Source organism: Erythrolamprus reginae, chromosome 1 (genome assembly GCF_031021105.1).
Source record: "Erythrolamprus reginae isolate rEryReg1 chromosome 1, rEryReg1.hap1, whole genome shotgun sequence".
NCBI lineage: Eukaryota > Metazoa > Chordata > Lepidosauria > Squamata > Dipsadidae > Erythrolamprus > Erythrolamprus reginae.
This window is the reverse complement of record NC_091950.1, coordinates 101,123,748-101,140,962: the sequence shown is the minus strand read 5'-3', so window position 1 is coordinate 101,140,962 and position 17,215 is coordinate 101,123,748. Positions and strand designations below refer to the sequence as shown.

General features: G+C 43.8%; 1 long non-coding RNA gene across 1 annotated transcript in view; it reads left to right on the top strand.

Annotated features, from left to right (window-relative positions):
* The window catches only part of LOC139157783 (uncharacterized), a 32,585-nt gene extending 15,699 nt beyond the window's left edge, over positions 1–16,886 (top strand). The window contains exon 3 of the long non-coding RNA XR_011557566.1: positions 16,856–16,886. This is a non-coding gene — a long non-coding RNA (uncharacterized lncRNA). The remainder of the gene's footprint in view (positions 1–16,855) is intronic.
* Positions 16,887–17,215: the final 329 nt, after the last annotated feature.

The following is a 17,215-nucleotide window of genomic DNA, read 5'->3' as shown; positions in this document are numbered from 1 at the left end:
ATCCAATTGCATACATTTCTATAAATTGTAATTGGTGATAGTACTTTATAACAATTTTAAGCAATTTTTTATATGAAGATTGTAGCCATCTGGGACCTGAGAAGTTACTCTTTTAACTCCGAATGTTTGAGCGCAGCTACTTTAATCTTCTAAACTAAACCCTCACAGCTGCACAGCCTAATGTCCAAGACACTTCTTGGAATAATTTTTCATGCAAGCAATTCAAAGTAGCATTCTGCCAACAACTGACCTTCTGTTATGTGGAAAATCACAAATGACAATGGTTCATGATCTAACATTTCAAGATGCAGGGTAATCTTTATGTTGTTATGCCATGTGCTCAATGCCCAAATAGAAGTTCATACATTGAAACAAAGGTCATATTAAAAAGAAAATTGTTGAAAGATTAATTTGCCACAATGAAGTGCAAGTGAAATAAGTAGACAATAAAAAAAGGAAATACTGTATTAAATACCATTTATACTATTGAAACTGCACAATATTTTTCACTGTTGTAGCACTATTCAATCTAAATGTGAAACTGTACAATAGGCAAATATATAAAATACAGTGGTACCTCAAGATACGAACCCCTCGTCTTACGAACAACCCGAGATACGAACCTGGGGTTCAGAAAAATTTTGCCTCTTCTTACGAACTTTTTTCGTGTTACGAACAGCAAACCCGAACTTCCGGGTTTGGCATTCCGGAGGCTGCTGGGAAGCCCCGCAGCCCGGCTGTCACCTTTTAAAACAGCCAGGGGGCTTCCCAGTTGCCTCCCGGAGCCAAACCCGGAAGTTCGGGTTTGGCGTTTGGCTTGGAGAGGCTGCTGGGAAGCCACCCGGCTGTTTTAAAATGTGACAGCTGGGCTGCGGGGCTTCTCGGCGGCAGCGGCAGGTACGTAAGACGGAAAACGTTCAGGAGGCCGCTTTGGGTTTTTGGCTGGGAGGGAGGGCAGGAGGTCCGACGCTGGGGGAGGGAGTCAGGAAGGTCCTCCTGCTCCCCCCCTCAGCGAAAAACACAAAGACGGTCTGCCATCGCATGACAGGCAGGGCGGAGCAGCATGGAGCAAAGGGAGTCTGAAACCGCCAGCAGCTTCAGTTTCCCATTGCTCCGCGGGCGGCGGCAGACCGCCTTTGTATTTTTGGCTGGGGGGGAAAGCAGGAGGCGCAGGATCAGGCCGGCGGCGGGCACGGGAGAGGCAGCAGGTCTGCATCCTGGGCGGGTGGGCGGGCCGTGGGCGAGGAGGCGCGACCGAGCGGGCCGGCTCATGCTCTGGCTAGGACGGGGCGGGCAGCGGCTGGGCACGGCAGCGAGGGTGCGTCTGATTCGGGGCTTGCGGCGCCTGACGCAGCGGGGAACAACAGCGTGGGAGGCAGGAGAGGACCAGGCAACCGGAGCAGCGTTGCCGCTGCTCCCGACTTGGCTTCCCTGGCCGCCTTGGCTTCCCTGGCCGCCTGGCGCTGCGATCTTCCAATCTTCCCTTGGCGATCTTCTGATCTTCCCTGGCTTCCCTGGCCGCCTGGTGCTGCGATCAGAAGATCGCAGCGCCAGGCGGCCAGGGAAGTGGCCAGGGAAGCGGCAAGGGAAGCCAAGGGAACATCGGAAGATCGCAGCGCCAGGCGGCCAGGGAAGCCAAGGGAAGATCGCCAAGGAAAATGCCCAGCCCAGCCCCACCCCCCCAAGCGTTTTCCTGGAAGGAATGCCATCCACCACCAAGCTTTTCGTAATCTGTTTAAATTTCCTTCACTCCCCCAACATTCCCCGCCTTGCCTCGCTTGACTGGCCAGAGGACATGACATTCACCGCCTCCCGTGCCTCCTTTGGCTTTGCGATTGGACGCGCCTCCCGCCGCTCTGCCCAATCACAAAGCCGAAGGAGGCACGGGAGGCGGTGAATGTCATGTCCTCTGGCCAGTCAAGCGAGGCAAGGCGGGGAATGTTGGGGGAGTGAAGGAAATTTAAACAGATTACGAAAAGCTCGGTGGTGGTGATTGCACTCCTTTTAGAAAAACGCCTCCACGGGGGCTGGGCTGTGTATTTTCCTGGAAGGAATGCCATCCACCACCGAGCTTTTCGTAATCTGTTTAAATTTTCTTCACTCCCCCAACATTCCCCGCCTTGCCTCGCTTGACTGGCCAGAGGACATGACATTCACCGCCTCCCGTGCCTCCTTTGGCTTTGCGATTGGACGCGCCTCCCGCCGCTCTGCCCAATCACAAAGCCGAAGGAGGCACGGGAGGCGGTGAATGTCATGTCCTCTGGCCAGTCAAGCGAGGCAAGGCGGGGAATGTTGGGGGAGTGAAGGAAATTTAAACAGATTACGAAAAGCTCGGTGGTGGTGATTGCACTCCTTTTAGAAAAACGCCTCCACGGGGGCTGGGCTGTGTATTTTCCTGGAAGGAATGCCATCCACCACCGAGCTTTTCGTAATCTGTTTAAATTTCCTTCACTCCCCCAACATTCCCCGCCTTGCCTCGCTTGACTGGCCAGAGGACATGACATTCACCGCCTCCCGTGCCTCCTTTGGCTTTGCGATTGGACGCGCCTCCCGCCGCTCTGCCCAATCACAAAGCCGAAGGAGGCACGGGTGGCGGTGAATGTCATGTCCTCTGGCCAGTCAAGCGAGGCAAGGCGGGGAATGTTGGGGGAGTGAAGGAAATTTAAACAGATTACGAAAAGCTCGGTGGTGGATGGCATTCCTTCCAGGAAAACGCCCAGCCCAGCCCCCGTGACTGGCCAGAGGACATGACATTCACCGCCTCCCGTGCCTCCTTTGGCTTTGCGATTGGGCAGAGCGGCGGGAGGCGCATCCATAGGCTTGGTCGGGTCGCCGCAGCACCCTCCCTTCGCCAACCCTTTGGCGGTCACCGGTGGGCTTAGGGTGCCTCGGCACCGACTTCGCTGCCCCTTCCCGAGCCCAGCCCCGTGACATTCGCTTTCCTCCCGCCCGCAGCCGAGACTGATCGTGGGCTCCTTCGCAACCTCGGAGAGCTTCCAGGGCATGAAAGCTCACGAAAACCAGGAAGCTCTCCGAGGTTGCGAAGGAGCCCACGATCAGTCAACTGCGGGCGGGAGGAAAGCAAATGCCAAGGGGCTGGGCTCGGCTCCCCCCTCAGCTCCCCCCCTTGCAAGCCCCGCCGCGGAAGGCTCCATTCTGTTCCCTGCCGGCCCGATTGAGCGGCCGGCGGTCTCCATTCAGGGAACAGAATGGAGCCTTCCGCAGCGGGGCTGGTAAGGGGGGGAGCCGAGGGGGGAGCCAAGCCCAGCCCCATGGCATTCGCTTTCCTCCCGCCTGCAGCCGACTGATCGTGGGCTCCTTCGCAACCTCGGAGAGCTTCCTGGTTTTCGTGAGCTTTCATGCCCTGGAAGCTCTCCGAGGTTGCGAAGGAGCCCACGATCAGTCGGCTGCGGGTGGGAGGAAGGCGAATCCCCCGTGGGCTCCGTTACATCTTCCGCTGCCAGCCAGGCCATGCTGGCGGCAGCGGAACAATCGCCTTCCTCCCGCCCGCAGCCGACTGACCGTGGGCTCCTTCCCGAGCTCCCTTCCTGAGCCTCCCGTTCTCTCTCCCCCCCCCCTCGCCCCTTCGCCTCCCTGTGTTCCTAGGAGAAGTGCTGGGGATTGAGGCAAGACAGACCTTCTGCTCCTCACCAGCACTTCTCCTAGGAACACAGGGGGGCGAAGGGGCGAGGGGGCGGAGAGAGAACGGGAAGCTCAGCATTCCGCGCAGCGCTGGCTGTCAACTTTTCTTTTTAAAACTGGGCAGGAGCTGACTTGCCTCCCCAGTGCTAAAAAGAAAAGTTGACAGCCAGCGCTGCGACTGACGGAAGTCTGAGCCTCCCGTTCTCCCCCCCCCCACCTTGCCCCTTCCGGTTTCGGCGTTCGGGAGACCGCTGGGTTCCCAGCTGTCTCCGAACGCCAAACACCAAAGCCGAACTTCCGCGTTCGGCTTCAGGAGACAGCTGGGAAGCGGCGCGGCTCTTTTAAAAGATGACAGCCGGCCTGGGGGGCTTCCCAGCACCCCCGAACCCTGTGCTGGGAAGCCCCCCAGGCCGGCTGTCACCTTTTAAAACAGCCGCGCCGCTTCCCAGCAGTCGCGGAAAGCCGTTTTTTTGCGGGGGGTTTTTTGGTTGCACGGATTAATTGACTTTACATTGTTTCCTATGGGAAACAATGTTTCGTCTTACGAACCTTTCGTCTTACGAACCTCCCCCCGGCACCAATTAAGTTCGTATCTTAAGGTACCACTGTATACAATTGTTATGTTCTGTGGATTATTTTCTGTTTATGTTTATGTATACATGTGTTGCTTAAAGATGGGTGATTTTTCTTATGCTGAATCTATTTCACAGGAGAGACAACTTCGAATTCTACATTGCTTTTGGTTTTGTTTAACAATCTCAAATAATTTGATATTGATATTATCAGCAAAAATGGACACCAGCTCAGCTCCCCAGCAACCTACATTACAAAACTATGTTTGTTTTATTAGATATCACATTTTTCTCATTTTGCTTTCTTGAGTCTTTAGATAAAGTTCTTGATCAGAATCAAAATCACACCTATCTTAAAAATATGTTAGCAATCTCTAAAATGTATAATATAATGATTGTCCCTGTAAAATCCATGTTGATTTTACTACACAAGATTAATTGATTATGCATCACAGTTTTATATTTAATTATTCTTTCCACCAATATATATGAAAAACAGATCTTAAATTAACTAGCCTGGCCTTTACGTTTCTGAAGTTTCTTTGTATTTCTTCCAAAATTTTCCAATTGTCTGGCACAGGAGCTTATCTGCAGCATATGTTCTATGATTTTTATAAGATCAGTACTTTTGCATTTGCATTTACATGCTTTTACAATTCTTGGATGGATAATATATAGTTTCAAGTCCCTCCCCCATATTTATTTTTTTCAACTCAGTTAAGAAGAGCTATCTGGTGACACTACTGTAGGTCTCAACTATTCAGATTCTCATCCTGAAAAGATTAATGGAAACAAATGTTGCCTGCAATAAAGTGGATCTACTCTTCAATTTCCAATTTTCAACCTACTTTTTTTAAAGAAAATTATGGTTGTTACATTAATAGGAAAAAAGAAACTTTTTATGCCAAGATTTACCCTTTTTATTTTCCACATTTTGCCAATTTTTCCACTCTCTGAAGGAAATCTTTTCTTTATTAGATTATTTGATAATACTGTCAATTAACTATTCAATATATAATTTATATTGAGATTGTGTCCATGAAATATCAGTGATTCTAACCAGATAACAGAGTTGGAAGGGACTTTTCAGGCCTTCTAGTCCAATTAATTTAATTTATTAGATTTGTATGCCGCCCCTCTCCAGAGACTCGCAGAGGCTCAATGTTTCAGCACCCACAACTAGTGATGGGTGAACCCAACGGTGTTCGGGTTCGGCAAGTTCGGACAAACTTTACGCAAAATTGGGCCGAACCCGAACAAAACCCGAACTCAAACCTGAACGGGGAATCTCTCCCACGAAGAGATTCCGGGGGCTGAGCTTTGATGTCACCAGCAGGTTGTTAAGGACACCAAGGTGATCACTTCCTGGATTCCATGGAATCCAAGAAGTGATCACCTTGGCGTCCTTAGCAATCTGCCAGTGACATCATAGCTCCGAGCGCCGAACACGACCCTGAACTTTGCCCGAAGTTTGAAAAAATTCCGTGTTTGTGTTCGGCATACCGAACACCGCAAAATTTGGTAGGGACCTGAATTGTGCAGGTTAAGTTTGCCCATCACTATCCACAACTTCTGGAGGCAAGTTGTTACTCTGTTTAAGATATATCACTTTTGAGATAGCTAGAAAGTTTTGAATGCTAAGCAGGATTATTAGTAAATGGATAGAACACCACAAATTTTACTGAAAGAGTACTAGATCCTTGGAACAAACTTTCAGTGGTTGGTAAATCCACTTCATCTGTTTTCCATTATACCTGCTACCTCCTATGTCATTGGAGAGAATCCTGTGCTACCCATAGCTATAATTCAATGCCACTCCTTTATGCACTGCCTACTGCACATGTGCACATAAACACCCCCCCCCCGCCCATGTGTATGTGACCCCATTTTTGCTTCGCATCCCAAAACAGCACTGGGAGTGGAGGAAGCCTCCCGTACCCAAACGGTGCTTGGAAGGAGGGAAAGCCTCCCATCCCCAAACTTGCTGGGAGGAGGAAAAAGCATCCCATCCCCAAGTGCTGCTGGGAGGGAGAAAAAGGCTCCTGTCTTCCAAATGATGGTGGGGAGGGGAAAAACCTCCCATCCCCAAATGACACTTGGAGGGGGGGGGAAGTCTCCCATCTCTAAATGGTGCTTGGAGGGGGGAGAAGCCTCCCACCCCCAAACGTTGTTTGGAGGGAGGGAAGCTTCCCATCACCAAATGGTGCTTGGAGGGAGAAAAGCCTCCAGTGCCCAAATGGCACCAGGGGGGGAATCTCCAGAGATCTGGGAAGGCATGTGTGACAGAAAGTGGGAAGAAAGGTAGCCCTCCCATGCCCTTCTGCGCATGCGCACACATCTCCTGCAAGCATGGCAGACCTGAAAATCAACTGGTCGTCAGGAGGCGTGAATATGTATGGGGAGCTGGACTGGAGGACGGCACCGGTACCATAGGTTCGCCATCAATTTTTAAGGAATTTTCTAATGATGGGTTAATCTCTCTGTGTCTCTGTCTCTGTGTCTCTCTCTCCCTCTGTGTATAACTAACTCTTGAGCACTCCAAATAATTTGTAAATAGAATAGAATAGAATAGAATAGAATAGGAGAGGAGAGGATAGGATAGGTTAGGATAGGATAGGATAGGTTAGGATAGGATAGGATAGGTTAGGATAGGATAGAATAGAATAGAAGAGGATAGAAGAGGATAGAAGAGGATAGGATAGGATAGGATAAAATAGGAATAGAATTTTATTGGCCAAATGTGATTGGACACACAAGGAATTTGTCTTGGTGCATATGCTCTCAGCATACATAAAAGAAAAAGATACATTTGTCAAATGCATTGAAAACAAACTGTTTTAAACTCATCTCACAATAATTTCATGTCCTATGTAAGGAAAGGACCTAAGGGGATTAATATTATTGCTGTACCACCAGAATCATTAGACAATATGCCACAGGAATGAAGTGTAGCATTTGCAATAAGGCAAAAAGAAAGGAGACATAATTAATTTGTTAAATTAATTTGTCAAAGTCAGGTAGACTTTCAGTGAATCATATACTGCAGTCAAATTCCTTTCTCTGGAATTATTATTTTTTAAATGTAAGTATGGTGTATTAATATAAATTATCAAATAAATGAATAAATAATATTTTGAGTCATATGATATTAGTATTGTTCTTTCCTCTTTAAAATTTCAGCTTTTAGGGACCTTCAAGATTTTATCCTCCCTGTGGAATTTTGTGTCCTTGTCTTATCTGGAGATGTGTTAAGTCCTGCATATATTTAAGATAAAGAACGATTTCCCCCCCTCCCTGTTAGAATCTGCCTTGTTTAACCATCTCTAGCCTTCCCTCCACCCCACTCAAAAGTATATCTGGCACTTTCCTTGACATCTTTCTGAAAAGCTGTTACGATGAAATTCATCATGATAATCCTGGGCTGATATTTCTAGCTCTGCTGCAACAGCTGTACATGGCGCTGCCCTTGAAGAATTTCTGGAAGCTTTAGTTGGTGCAAAATACAGCTGTATGGGAAGTTATATGTACCTCCTAGAAGTTTTTTGAGCAGCACTGGTAGCAGTTGTTTGTACAGTTGGGTCCAATTCAAGGTACTGGGTTTGACCTTTAAAGCTCTACAAGGCATAGGCTAGATTATCTGAGAGATAGGGCTAGGTCAGTGATGGCGAATCTTTTTTCCCTCGGGTTCCAAAAGTGTGTGCACACACACTATCGTGCCTGTGCAAGTGCCCACATCCATAATTCAATGCCGGAGAGGGAGGGCAAAAGTTGCCTCCCTTGCCCCCCAGAGGCCTCTGTAGGCCAGAAACAGCCCATTTCCCAACTTCTGGTGGGTCTGGTAGGCCCGTTTTTCTCCCTCCCCAGGCTCCAAAGACTTCCCTATGTTCTGTCGAGCTCTCTGGCAGAATCCTCCCGAAAATTCAGATACAAATTTCAGACACACACACATTTGAAAATTCAAAACAATGTTCTTTATACTGAAAATGCAAATAAACTAAGCACTCTTTTTGTATAGCAAAGAGCACTTGTCTCCAAACAAACTGGTAATTTGTACAAGTCCCTTATCAGTTTTGAGATACTTAGCTTGCAGCTGTGAGGCAATTCACAGTCCTTCTTCTTGCACAAAAGAAAACACACTTGGCTCTGGTTCGGTTTCAAAGCAGGGAAAAAGCAGCCCGCAAACGTTGAAGTCAGCAAGGCAGGCACGAAACACAATGATCAGATAAACCCCCACAATGGCCAAACCCACAGGCTGCTCTTTATAGCTGCCTCACTAATTACCACAGCTCCACCCAACCACAGGTGGCCTCATTTTCTTTGATAATAATCTCTCAGTTGTTGCTGCCTATGCATCGCTCTCCACTTGCATGGCTGTATCATTAACTCTTGTTCCGAATCCAAGGAGGAGCTAGATAATTGATCTCCTTCTGAGCTGTCTGCCACACTCTCCTCCTCCCTGTCACTCCTGTCTTCTTGGTCAGAGGAGCCTTCATCAGCAGATTCCACCGGGAACAAAACAGGCCTGCGGCATATGGATGTCTCCCACACATCCACAGTCCTTGGGGCAGGAGCTGGGCCAGAGCTAACCGCAACACCCTAGAGCCTGAGGAGGACAAAGATGCCCTCCCATATCACCCCGGAGGCCCTCCAAAAGTCAAAAATGCCCTTCCAGAGCTTCTATGAGCCTCTAAATCAGCTGGCCAGTGCACATATACATGCTGGAACTGAGCTAGGGCAGTGGCTCGCATGCTGGCAGATATGGTTCTACGTGCCACCTTTGGCATCTGTGCCATAGGTTCGCCATCACTGGGCTAGGTTATTTCTACACAATTACGGGTATCCATCTCAACAGGTGCAGCAAAAGAGGCATGTTGCTAAAGAGCTCCATATGTTGAGACCTAGGAAACAACCCTTTTCTGCCATGGCACTGTGCTTTGGAATATCATTTATTACACCCCTTATAGCTTTCCAGAACACACTCAGTATCCCCCCCCCCAATAGACCCAAGGATCCTCTGGCAGCCATCATGTATAGCATTTTCATTTTTAATCCTCTCACAATTTTATTCTTATTTATGTTTAAGTTGCTTTAAGTGATTTTTGTGATATGTTTTAACTGTTGGTTATATTGTACATCACCCAGAGTCACCTTGTATGAGATGGCAACCATATAAATTTGATAATTAAATAAGTACATTCAATGATATTAACTCCTAAGCAGTCCGGGGCTGTATTTGCCGGCGCTACCAGAATGTGCCGTTAATGCTTGTGCACACACTCAAAGTGTGCATGCACGCTCCTGGCCTGAGATTTGGCTTTTGGGCATGAGAAGAAGCCGAATCTAATGTGAGGACATGCACATGTGTGAAATTTTGCCAATTTTTGGCATTTGTTTGCTTCTCTGCATGCGTGAGCTATACTCGCACTTAACAACGAACTAAAGGGTCACCATCAGTGAACTGTTGGACAATATTACTTGGTTTGTGATGTAGACCTATGAGTGGTTTAGGGTGGGGGATTTGTAGTGGGTGGGACATTTTATTCTATTTTTTATTCTATTTTTAAACTTACCTATTCTAATTTTATGCATGGTGGGACTAGTCTATGGGTGTCACACGACTTCCGTTGCCAATGACAATTCATTGTTTTGACAATGACAATAATTTTTATTATTATTATTATTATAGAAACATAGAAACATAGAAGACTGACGGCAGAAAAAGACCCCATGGTCCATCTAGTCTGCCCTTTTACTATTTCCTGTATTTTATCTTACAATGGATATATGTTTATCCCAGGCATGTTTAAATTCGGTTACTGTGGATTTACCAACCACGTCTGCTGGAAGTTTGTTCCAAGGATCTACTACTCTTTCAGTAAAATAATATTTTCTCACGTTGCTTTTGATCTTTCCCCCAACTAACTTCAGATTGTGCCCCCATGTTCTTGTGTTCACTTTCCTGTTAAAACCACTTCCCTCCTGAACCTTATTTAACCCTTTAACATATTTAAATGTTTCGATCATGTCCCCCCTTTTCCTTCTGTCTTCCAGACTATACAGATTGAGTTCATTAAGTCTTTCCTGATACGTTTTATACTTCAGACCTTCCACCATTCTTGTAGCCTGTCTTTGGACCCGTTCAATTTTATTATTATTATTATTATAGCAAAAAAAAAAAGCTGAAAATCGGTGAAAAATGGCTGCTGCTGCTGCTGCTCGAAGGGTGAGAGGGGAGCAGAAGAGCCTTTTCCTCCCCCCACCTCCTGCCTGCACAAATAAGAGGTCACCCCTCCAATGCAAAAGATTCCCCGCTGCTTGTTCCGGCTGCCCAGCCCATGCTCCTTTTGGTTCCCCTCCATGTCCCCTGCTGCCTGGTCTCTTTTTTCCCTACCTCTGGAAAGAGGCCACCACCACTTGCTTGCTCCTTTGCCCTCTTCTGCAGTGCAGGGAACAGGTCCGCTTCTGTTTCTGGCTGGGCTCTCAGGCGCGTGTCTGGCTGCCCCCCTCCCCATTCTGGATGCAGCTCTGCCACTCTAGGCACTGCAGTGAGATCCAGCTACTGGATATGTATCATCAATTTCTTTCAATTTTCTCTGATTTTCATTAAAATCTTACCAGTTGCGTGCGTACACAGCTGCTGGTGATGGAGCTATCCATGCAGCTCCATTTCCACTACAAGAACGGCGATCCCAGTTGTACCGGGGAGAGCCCAATACTTCTTCTAAGTAAGTATACAAACCAGTAAAATTAGGTCCTACAATTTTATCAAGCAGCTTTGCTCCCTTTCTGGCCATTTCTTGAAAGCACCCAATGGAATAATTACTATGCCAACTTTTAACTTGGTGTAATTCTAGTGAATGCACCAGACAGCATGTTCAAAATTTCCAAACAAAATTTCCAAACAAATGGAGCCTCAACTAGTCTTCCTGACCACCACTTTAGCAAGACTAAGAAAAAATTTCTTTGAAATTAAAATGTTTCCTTATTCCTCTTCTGATAAGATAGAAAACTACTCTTGCTAAATGAGCTATCAATCAGAATTAGCTACCAGAACTATTTTATTGTTGTTGTTAACGGTAGTGGTAGAACAAATACTATGACACTAAATCTCTTTTAACCACATAACCTTTTTAAAAATTCAGAAAAAAATAATTGGTAATTGCTGCTGAATATCTGAGAATATTGCCATATTAGCCAAATACCCATGCTTTGCTACGAAACTATGTGCTGGGGCTTGATAAATTGAAAATTAAAGCTTGAAAATTAATGAGTAGTTAAAAAAGGGACTGCGTTATGTTAGAGGTGGTAAGCTAAGATGCAGACATTATTTGCATAGCATAGACTTTCAATTCATCCTTGAGATGAATTGCTGAGGATCTTCGTGTAAACAACATTCCTGATTTTGCTCTCTGGCTGGAGGATGACCAGGCCACATAGAACTGGCCATGGGAGAAAAAGGCAGCTTCCCTTACTTTTGTTTTCCTAATCACAATCTTTTCCTGTGTTTTTTGCCTCTTTTCCCTTTAACTGGTATTACAGTAGAAGGAACAGATTTGCCCCAGAAGCGGAGTAAAGACGTTGAGACATATTGTGGATTAAATAAGGGTCATTTTATTAAATTAACATAAATTTAAATAAATTTAAATACGTAAATTTAAATATTTAAATTCAAACATAACTAAGGACCTGCAGAGGCCAAAACTAACAGGGCAGAAATTCCTACCAAAAACTTCCTTGGCAACATTGGGCAAAAACTCCTTGCTGAACCAGGTATAGGGAGCCACCTTCACCTGGATCCAAGCCACGCCCCTTTGCCATGTGGGAGGAGTTTACCCTCCAATCCCCGTGGGAAATTGGATCCGGTGATTCCCATGGACATCCTCTCTCCAATCCCCGAAGTTGCTCCAACCTGCCCCAACGTTCCTGGAGAGAGGCGGTCCATCACCCTTTAAAGGATGCCCAAAGGAGCATGCGCAGTCACTTCTAATTGCCCATTTCTGCCCCTAACCTGCCAAACCCCAGTGACCAAAGGGAGGCCTATACTGACATCTAAGTGCGCCGCACCCCTTAACCAATCCAGTCCACACCGTCAGTGTGGAATAGGCAAAAAAATGGCTGCCTCTAAAGGGGAGGCCTCAAAAAATTCCTATTCGGCCCCGAAGCGACCTCCTTAGGACACACTGCTAATAGTGGAGGGTGGATGGGTGTTCGCTCAGCAGCCGAAAACCCAAGGAGGAGGTCCTATTCAGATCGCCCTTAAATAGGGTGATCTAGGACCTCCCCCTGCGACCAGCAGGTGGCGCGCAACCCTGGCGTGCTGCCAGAAGCCAAATTTCCGGGTTCTAACGAACCCGGAAATACGGGGCTGTACAGAGCTGCCGGCAGCGTCCCCTTGCTCTGGGGGGCAATTTTAGCTGGCGGTTTAAGCCGCCGGTTGTGCATTTGTCTGAACTGAGGAAGAAAATAAGGGGGGGAAATCTATCTCTGTCTACCAGCATCTATTGGTATTCATTTTGCTTATGTCCTGTTAGTGTGTGAAAAATTTGAGAGGTATTTGGAAACTCAAACGGTATTTGCTGTGAGACCAAGAAGAAGACAGGAAGGATTAGCTCAGCTGTTCTGTAGTAAAGCTGCTTGCTGTTTGAAAACAAAAGCAAAACTGAAACTCCTCTGCTTGTGTTTTGCATTTGGAACAGATTTATTTTCAGGTGGAGAGTAGAACTCCTTAGCATCAGAGCTTGTTAATAATTATATAATAAATACTCATACTCTGATGGTCATTTTGAAAAATCCTTTCTTAGTGAGCCTCTAGAAGGCAAAAGAAACACACATGGCAAATTTCAAGTTTGTAGGCTTCACAGTTCTCAAGATTTCATGATTAATGTGTGACAGGTTTTTGCTTTTATATAATAATAATAATAATAATAATAATAATAATAATAACAACAACAACAACAACAACAGCAACAACAACAACAACAACAGAGTTGGAAGGGACCTTGGAGGTCTTCTAGTCCAACCCCCTGCTTAGGCAGGAAACCATATACTACTTCAGACAGATGATTATCCAACATCTTCTTAAAAACCTCCAGTGTTGGAACATTCACAACTTGTGGAGGCAAGCTGTTCCACTGATTAATTGTTCTAACTGTCAGAAAATGTGTGTGTGTGTGTGTGTGTGTGTGTGTGTATTGCCCTCAAATAAAACGTAACCAATCATAAACAGTATGTAGTCTCATTGAAAATTAAAATGGTCCAGAAATAAAAGTACACCCTTCAGCTTCACCTTATTTTAGAATGAATTTATTTATATGTTATTATTAGGACCAATAGTGTCACTGGCCCAAGTGAAAGTGGCATCTTTTTTCAGAAGAAAACAAAATATTACTGATGGTGTCATTGGAATGGAGATATTTCCTTATCTAACATAGAAGCAGAATGACCACAGGCAGGCAAAAAATCAGGACTGATTTGTGACTTTCTTCAGGTTCACCCCCAAATTTTCAATGATAGCACCTGGCAGCTGACATAATCACGTGTCTGACAAATATAAACATTGTGGAATTTAACAGTTCAGAGCTTGTTGAGAAGAACTATACTTTTGAGTTGTCATGATTTTGGTTAGTAAAGTAAGAGCAGAAATGCTAAATTAAGTCCTCCCAATTTCTATTATTGCAGAGACTTCTGAGACTGATAATGGCATCCATCAGTAAATGAATACATTCTGTTCAGTTAGGGTTAACCATTTTAACCTAAGCATATGCATTCTTCCTGCTGAAACTGTTGGAAAAAGTAATTAACAATGTGCTTTCTTTCCCAAACACTATTTCTCCTTTGTGTTAAGATTAGGAAAGACAGCATGGTCCTTGTGAATGGATATCTGCAATTAGGGTTACACTGGATCAAAAATAACAAGACTCAGAGGACACATCAAATTGGATTTGTCTTTCAGAAGACAGTTAATGTCCTGGAAAGTAACTCCAACTGAGGATATTTTGCACATACTGTAAAACCTTTGTGTTTTTTTTTCAGTAGCAATTGTAGCTCTGGTTGCTAGCTATTATGCCGTTGAAAATAAAAAGAAACTTAAATAATATTCTCCACACTTGGCTGAGCTCTAGTTTTAATAGTTACTAGACAATCCATGACCTATTGGGTCAGCTTTTCAGAGATATTTCCTTATCTAACACAGAAGCAGAATGACCACAGACAAGCAAAAGAGCAGTTAGAGCAGGGAATATGTGTCTAAGAAGTTTGGTACCATATAGAGTAACTACTCATGAAATTTTCACAGATATTTCCTCATTTAAACAAAGAAGTGGAATAATGAAAGGGCAAATATAAATAAATTGTGAGATCAGGAACAATTTCTGACTTCTTGGTGGCTTCCCCATTAATTTTGTTTGTGGGAAACTGTCAGAGAGCATCAGAAACCACAATCATATAAATTTGGCCAATCCTGGCTTTACTGCAGTGGACACAAGTTTATGAGAATAACCTCTATAATGATCTTTGCAGTTTCAATTCCAAAAAGAAATGGATTACAGATTTGTACACATTCTTTAAGTAAGTAGATTTGAGGGACCTTGTACAAAAAATATTGCTATGTGGTGCACTCTTTTGGCCAATTGAAGCAGCTATGGGAATTTTATTATTATATAAACAGATAAGTGCTATCTATGACTGTGACTGAAAAAATGGTTTAAATTCCCCAGCCAGTCTGATATTCTTCAATGGAACTGCATCTATATGGAAGGAAGTATGCAGTGGTGTACCCGAAGGCTCTGTTTTAGGTCGAGTACTCTTCAATGTCTTCATTAATTATTTGGATGAGGGGATAGATGGGAACCTATCAAATTTGTAGATGACACCAAGCTGGCAGGATTCCAGAAGATAGGCTTAAGATACGATGCAGAAGGATATTGACAGACTTAAACGTTGGATGCTATTTAACAAAATGAAATTCAGTGGTAGAAAAAAGCAAGGTTCTACATTTAGGCAAGCAATGAATGGAAACTAATCAAGGAGAGAAGCAACTTAGAACTAAGGAGAAATTTGCTGACAGATAGAACAATTGATCAATTTGCCTCAGGAAGTTGCGAATGCTCCAACACTGGAAGTTTGTAAGAAGACGTTGGACAACAATTTCTCTGAAATGTTATAGAGTTTCAAAGATCCTTTCCGACTCTGTTATTCTGTTCTGTTCTGTTCCGCTCCATTTCACTCCACTCCACTCTACTCTGCTCTATTCTACAAATTTCCCACTTTAAGAAAGAGATTTGAAAGTATTTATAGGATTTTGTCCCTAATTAAATAATTGTGCATTATCCGGTAAAAAAATGTTTAGACTTAAATTATCAAGTGAATAAGTGAGGGCTAATAACTATATTGAAATATATACAGGTGATAAAATATTATATACTTTAATAATTAAACATTTAAAATGTTATTTATATTTGTAATAATACAGTAATATCATATTATTGTAAAGATAATCATAATTCCACCTTTTGCATTGGCACAGTATCTAACCTGACAAATGTAGTTACCCTTATTCATAAAAGAAAAGCTGGCCTATGTATCTCCACAAGTTAAGATATCTCTTTGGTATCAGGAAGCTTTTCTTTTTAGAAAAGAAATACTGTGACCAAATTGGTGGAGTTATGGTGAAGTAATATTTTATTCAAGGTGAACTTAATCTCAAGGGATTATTTGGGATCATTTGACATGTTTGTCACCGGTTCACATATTTACATTTGAAAGAAAGATTTAATTTAAAGAAGAAAATCCTTTGAATCTGTAAATAATGATATTGAAAGTCTATTGTGTACTAACAATGAACACATTATTGCCAAGTTTTATAAAATGTTGAAACTGAATCTGGAAAATGAATGTGTTAAACATTCAATAGGCATAAAAATATTTTGGTACAATATAATGCTTGGGAAAATATGACAAATGGATTGAAAGAAAATTATCATAAAATTATATATTGTTGGTGCTTAATGCTGGTAAAGATGTGGAAAGATGTTGGAAATGTCTGTTTAAAATGTAATTGTGAAGCAGGCACTTTTTAATCATATTTGATGGACTTGTGACAAAGCCATTTTGAGGCTAGATTTATGCTTTAATTTATTTTTTAAAACAAATATAAAACTAAACCATGAGCTTTTCTGTTAGAGCCATTGGACAAAGAGCTTGAAAAAAATGGAACTTTCTTATTATATTCTATATGTTGATCTCAGCAAGAATTCTATATGCACTAAAATAGAGGGTTATGTCAGTTCTCACATTGGAAGAATGCTTGCAAAATATAGAGATGGAGGCCACGTGGAGGTTGTGTGCAGCAAACTGCCTACTTCAAATGTGCCTCTCATGTCTACATGAGCTCGCCCAGTTCACACAGCCAGGATGATTTAGGACATTATCCCTGGTTGGTATGTGATCTCATCTGGGTTGTATTAACACAATGTTCTTAAGGATTTGTGGGGAGAATTCACTAATGAAAATGCTGTTGCCCTTTTCTGCTATTACTACAGTACTTGGAAAACTGTATGAAAAGCAATAAACACTGCGAAGGCAGTCAGACATCTTAGCATCATACAATGACTTGTCCCTAACTGCATCATCTGGTTCCCAAGGTAGCCTATCTCACATCCCCCTCCTCCTGTGGGAAGCAACAATGAACATACTTACTATCATCTAGAACAGACCCCTAGGACACCTTCATCCTTCAGCTTCATGACACCTCACAGTAAATATGGGTTGCAGTCTATCTCAATACCAGCATAAGTATGTTGTACAGGAACCCCAATAAAAATTCTATTTTATATTAATAATAATAATAACATTAACAATAACAACAACAACAATAACAATAAATGAAATGTCACTTGTTTTGAATTATCGGTGCTGGCCAATAATTCACTGAACTGTCCTCTAAATATCCTGTTTTCTGATTATTTTGGAAGTACTTTTATGATTGTCAGCCAGTTTGTTGT